Source organism: Eleutherodactylus coqui, chromosome 11 (assembly GCF_035609145.1).
Source record: "Eleutherodactylus coqui strain aEleCoq1 chromosome 11, aEleCoq1.hap1, whole genome shotgun sequence".
Classification (NCBI taxonomy): domain Eukaryota; kingdom Metazoa; phylum Chordata; class Amphibia; order Anura; family Eleutherodactylidae; genus Eleutherodactylus; species Eleutherodactylus coqui.
In genome coordinates, this window is record NC_089847.1 from 94,785,819 (window position 1) to 94,792,257 (window position 6,439).

The following is a 6,439-nucleotide window of genomic DNA, read 5'->3' on the forward strand; positions in this document are numbered from 1 at the left end:
GTCTAAATATGGGCTAGACTTCTGAGCGTGGGTTTTAAAAAAAAAATTTGTCCGAGAAGCTGGTGCTCCCAGATCCTCCCTACATTTGCTGCCCTCTTTGGATATCTTCTGGGCTGAGTGTCTTCCATATCACTAAGTTGTGTTGCATAACTAGACCCAAGGCGTGATGGCCAACCCCACCAGGTTGAGCCATACATGCCAGGTGAGCCACTTGTGCAGAATGACACCCATTGACATTCATCGTCAGTTGAGTGAGACTTGTGGTAAAGGTGTCATGGATGTCAAAAATGGGCGATTGTGGGTGTGACAGTTCAAAGAAAGCTGAATGTTATGTGAGAATAAACCAAAGGAGCCTTGGCCACGCACCAGGTGGTCCAAGGACATGACTGCGTGAGTAGAGCAAGTGGTTATGGAGGACTGCCAATTGGATATGGAGAGATTGCCTGCAAAGTCGGTATTTCCGTAATATCTGTGCAGGCCATTCTACAGGAAGACCAGAAAATACAGAATGTTGACCGACGATCACAAGGCAATGTGCCAGGCGATCTGGGCACATGATGATGACATGAATGGTCTTCATTCCGTCAGTTGTCACAATGGATGAGACATGGATGAAGGATGGTCTTCGTTGTCACAATGGATGAGACATGGATGAAGGATGCTCTTCGTGGTCGCAAATTTTCCACTCATCCCCCTCTTGCATCAGCAATTTTACAGTGGGCAAAACAGATCCCTAAAGGAGCAGCCATGAAGTCATGGTGTCGACGTTGTGGAAAATGTGTCATGAGGGAGATTAGGTTGAGAAGTGACAATACTTTTAGCTTACTGGGGTTAGTAGTTTTTTTTAAAGGGGTAATTGAATTGAACTAGAGATGAGCGAGCGTACTCGTCCGAGCTTGATACTCGTTCGAGTATTAGGGTGTTCGAGTTACTTTCACTTTCATCTCTGAGACGTTAGCGCGCTTTTCTGGCCAATAGAAAGACAGGGAAGGCATTACAACTTCCCTCTGCGACGTTCAAGCCCTATACCACCCCCCTGCAGTGAGTGGCTGGCGAGATCAGGTGTCACCTGAGTATTAAAATCTGCCCCGCCTGCGGCTCGCCACAGATGCATTCTGACATAGTTCAGGGAAAGTGCTGTTGATGCCGGAGCTGCTATAGGGAGAGCGTTAGGAGTGATTTTAGGCTTTAAGAACCCCAACGGTCCTTCTTAGGCCATAGAAATCGCAGATCGCACCAATCTGCGATTCCTGTTCTCTTCTCTATATGCGCTCAATGGGGCCGGCGGCAGCAGCGCCGACCCCATTGAGAACATATAGAAGACAAATCATTCTTCTCTGCCACAGCTGGAACAGCTGTGGCAGAGAAGAACGATGTTTGCCCATTGAATTCAATGGAGCCGGCAATACAGCAGGTTCCACTGAAAGCAATGGGCTGCCGGCGTGCGCGGGATGAATTGTCGGGAAGGGCTTTATGCTGACAGTGCGGGGGGGGGGGGGGGGGGGCATTCTTGCCACTATTGTGGCTTAATAGTGGGACCTGGGAACTTGAGATGCAGCCCAACATGTAGCCCCTCGCCTGCCCTATCCGTTGCTGTGTCGTTACCATCACTTTCTTGAATTGCCCAGATTTTCACAAATGGAAACCTTAGCGAGCATCGGCGATATACAAAAATACTCGGGTCGCCCATTGACTTCAATGGGGTTCGTTACTCGAAACGAACCCTCGAGCATCGCGATAATTTCGTCCCGAGTAACGAGCACCCGAGCATTTTGGTGCTCGCTCATCTCTAAATTGAACCTAATATTGATAAAAGATATTGAGACACATTTCCATTCTTAGTGAATCCACGGTGATTTATTGTAAAATCTATAAGGGTTAACACTGGAAAAAATAATGAAAAATGATCCACACCCTCAGGCCACCAAGCGTATTTTAAGGATAGAGCGGTTTTCGAGTTCCACAAGTCACAGAAAGGCAGGTTACTGAGGTGTTCCTCTGTGTATGTGACATTCAGCGACACACTGATGATGTTACGCTCAGATCAGAGGGTAGGTCATGGTACCCTGGGGCGGTGTGTGTGCCGGATGCTCAACTGTCCTTGCTTGCAATGACATATAACAGGAACAGGTCTGCGCACGGATACGGGAACCACTTAACTGCAGACAAGAGAACAGCCTGGGGATAAAAGCCGAGATAGATCAGGATAAAGAGGGGCATGACATCTAAAATTATCACTGCAAATGTGTACAAGCAACCTTTTTAATGCGTAGAGGTAAAAAGCATCTCATAAACTGCTTGGGCTATATAAAAATAACAGCAAATACTTCCATAAAAGACCAATACAAATGGGAAACCTTAAACCTTAATAGACGATAGACAATTATACGGTAATATGTTTTCTATGTCCATAATTAATCCTACAATGAGGACCCTTTACATGGAACAGTTATCATTCCAATAATCAGTAAATCGTACGAAAATAAGCAATAATTGTCCAGTGTACAAATGGCCAATGGTTGAACCAAGAATGAAAACTCGTTCATTTATCGTTCGGAGTTCATTTTGGAGAAGTGAAGGAGGGACCCTTTTGACTTAATTGGTTCCATCCAACTTCCAGTTTTCGTGAAAGCTGCACTATTTTGTCCAGGATTTCATGCCACATCTCTGGCTTTCTCCATCTTCAATACACTCTTTTGGCCTCTTAGGGGCTCTTGTATGTAGTGTTTATTGTGCCTTGTGCCTCTTACCAAGCTATCTTCCCGCGTACCTGCTCCTCTACAAACTGATCGTCCAACTCATGTACCAGACCCCCACTGTTCCTCTTGACTTCACTACTGCTAAACCCTTTGTACTGCACCAACATCTCGTGTACCAGCTGCCTCCTTGACCTCGTTTTCCACCAGCAGCGGTTACAACGAATTGACTCCACTCCTGCGCCAGATTGTTACACACAAGCAGCTTCAACTGTCTTGTTGTCTGCAATACAGAGATAGGTGGAACCATTATTACAGGCCCCTGTGTCTGCTAGAACCAGTTACAGGCACTTGGCAAGAGGACATGTGTATTGCCACCTACAGTTGCCTCTGTTTGCAGTGGTACTGTGAACGATGAAACTGGGCTGCTATGGAGTAGAACTGGGTTTCCTTCAGTGATTAATCCAGGTTTAGCTTCGATACTACCGGGTACTAGAGCCTACATGCCTGCCCGTATCACATCTTACATCCAAGCTAGAGGCGGTACAACAGGGTACTAGAGCCTCTATGCTGCCTGTAGAAGTGCAGTACATAGAATGGCCTGCAGAGGCTGCTAGACAGACATTCTGGCTGCAGAAACCAGAGGGTCAACACCCTGGGTGTAGCAGGAGCTAGATAAAAGGATTAGTTCCTTTCACACTCAGGGTGAAGCTATAGCTCAGTGAAGCTAAAAGCTGGCTACTAGCCACAGAGGCGGTGAGAAATGTTGCATCAGGACTGGGAGCTTGAGGTTCTGTGCAGACCAGTTGTGGGAACCTTCATGACGGAGGAAGACGCCCTCTAGACACCCCAGGTGGGGTAGTGACTGTGGCCCTGTGAGTTTTTGAACCCTAAAATATGGACTTTGTATGCTGTGTATGATATACATATTGGCTGTGATGCTGAATAAATACTGGCAGGTGCCGGATTTACAAGAAATTCATGTTCCTGGAGCCTTTATATCAGTGTGGTGCCCATTTTCTTGACGTTGAGGTCTGCGATCCATAAGCGAGTAAACTCCCTTGCCACACCGCCTATATCACATCTTGTATCTAAGCTAGAGATGGTACAACAGGGTACTAGAAGCTACATGCATGCCTGCCCATATCACATCTTGTATCCAAGTTAGAGGCAGCACAACAGGGTACTATAGCTCCATGCCCGTTCGTATCACATCTTGTAGCAAAGCTAGAGGCGGTACAACAGGTACTAGAGCCTCCATGACCACCCATATTACATCTTGTATCCAAGCTAGAGGCTGGCAGTACAACAAGGTACTAGAGCCTCCATGCCCACCCATATGACATCTTGTATCCAAGCTAGAGGCGGGCAGTATAGCAAGGTACTAGAGCCTCCATGCCTGCCTGTATCACTATCTTGTATCCAAGCTAGAGGCGGTACATCAAGGTACTAGAGCCTTTATGCCTACCCATATCACATCTTGTATTCAAGCTTGAGGCAGCCCAACAGGGTACTAGAGCCTCCATCAGAGGCGTAACTTGAAGCTCCTGGGCCCGAATGCAAAACCTATAACAGGGCCCCCAACTATAATGGTTTATTCATTCTACTGGACTTATTATATAGAGGAAAGAGGCCTTATGGGCCCCCTAAGGCTCCTGGGCCCGGGTGCAACCGCATCCCCTATAGTTATGCCCCTGGCCTCCATGCATGCCTGTATCACATCTTGTATCCAAGCTAGAGGTAGTACAACACGGTACAAGAGCCTCCATGCCTTTCCCTATCACATCTTGTATACAAGCTGGAGATGGTACAACAAGGTACTAGAGCCTCCCTACAAGGGGTCAGTGTTGCACAATAAATTCTCCCTTTGCTCTTATATTGTAATCACTTACTTATATCAACGTTACAATCACACAGAGAAAGTTTCATTCGATTCCAACAAGTCCTTCTACGAGAGGGAATGTATTTTACAATGAGTGTATTACATTGTAAAACGTTCTCTACAGCATTTGTATACATAAGGAGTCCATGTCGGTACAAAACATGAATGCCAAGTTACGGTAGATGGCAGAAGAAACCTAACAAAAGTAGTGCTGAAGACTGCGGGTTGTTATATAGGGTTGGCAGTTACATATATAGAATAATTCACTTGTCCTACAGTATGTGTGCTGGATGTATTAGAGATCAGGCAGCGCATCTCCTCATGTTTATGTATGAAGCACCTGCCCTGTATTAGTCATCATACTGATAAAATGAAATGCATCCAGGTGTTGGAGTTATAAAATTTCAGAAACCTAAAATGTTCATGATTTTTGTGTTTTTCGTGAAGTTTAACCTGTATAAATTGGTGATGCATGCAGTAACTATGGTAGCATACAGCGTTGTAGATCACCACCATTCACGAGGAAGCAGAAAGTCTTGACTGGCACTCTGTTGACCAAAATATTCCTATTCCATGTATATACTTCGATATGTAGTGTATAAATATCTGTAAACCCCACTGTTGTTTTTAGGATGTCATTTCAAACTGCATTCAGCTTGCAGAATAAAGAATGTGATAACCGCATTCTCTGGGTCACCCAAATTTCGGCGATACCAAGTTTTATACAGTTTTTTTCTAGTTTTGTATTTTTGTACACTAAAGACACTTTTTAAAAAAGATTTGCACCCGTGTCGCTGCATTTGAAGAGCGATAACATATTTATAAATATTTCCATCGCCGGAGCTCTATGAGCGCTCGTTTTTGCTTAATCAGCTCTAGTCTTCATTTCTCTCATTTTTGAGAGCATATTATTTTGATCACTCTGTATTTCATTTTTTAGTGGCAAGATTACAAAATTGACATTTCTGGAATGTTTTTTTAAATTTTTATTTTCAACCACATTCACTGTGCACTATGAATAGTATGTTAAATTAATTCTGTGGGTCAATACAATTATGCTTAATACCAAATTCATTGTTTTTTTCAATCCAATTTGTATCCTGGTTTTCCTAGGGGGCTTACTTTTTTTCTGCCATTATACAATGGCGCTATCTGCTGGCTAAAGCTAGTACTGCATGAGGTGACACGTTGGATAGGCTCCGTCAGCAGAGAGGCTGGCAATTTACAATATAGGAACCCCGACGGACCTCTTCCAACATTGGAGCTGTACAGCCTTAAATCATAACGTCAGACAGTGGATTGGAAAGGGTTAAAAGATTTTTTTCTATTGCCACATTCAAAGAGCCTTAACATCCGTTAATGCAGGTGTGTGAGGTATTTTTTTGCATGACGATTTGTACTTTTTAATAGTTGCATTTGGTAATCCATATGAGTTTTTGGGCGCCTTCGGACGGCCGTATATCGACCAGGTGCCGATATACGGCATCCCTCTCTGCAGGGGGAGTAGGCTGGAAGAGCCAGGAGCAGTGCACTGATCTCCCACCCCCTCTCTGGCCCTTGCCACTATTTGCAATGGTCCCGAAACTTAGTTCCGCCCCCGTCATGCCCCTCCTATTTTAAATAGTGGCAGGGGGGCGGGAGCTCAATGCACTGCTCCTGGCTCTTCCAGCCTCCTCCCCCTGCAAAGAGGGACGCCGTATATCGGCACACCGCCAATATACAGTCGTCTGAAGGTGTCCTTTGATTGCTTTTTATTGCGTTATTTGTGAGGCAATATATGCAAAATTAGCTATTTTCGCCTCGTTTGAAATATTTTATTTCGATGGCATACACCGTGCGAGTTTAATAATGTACTTTCACA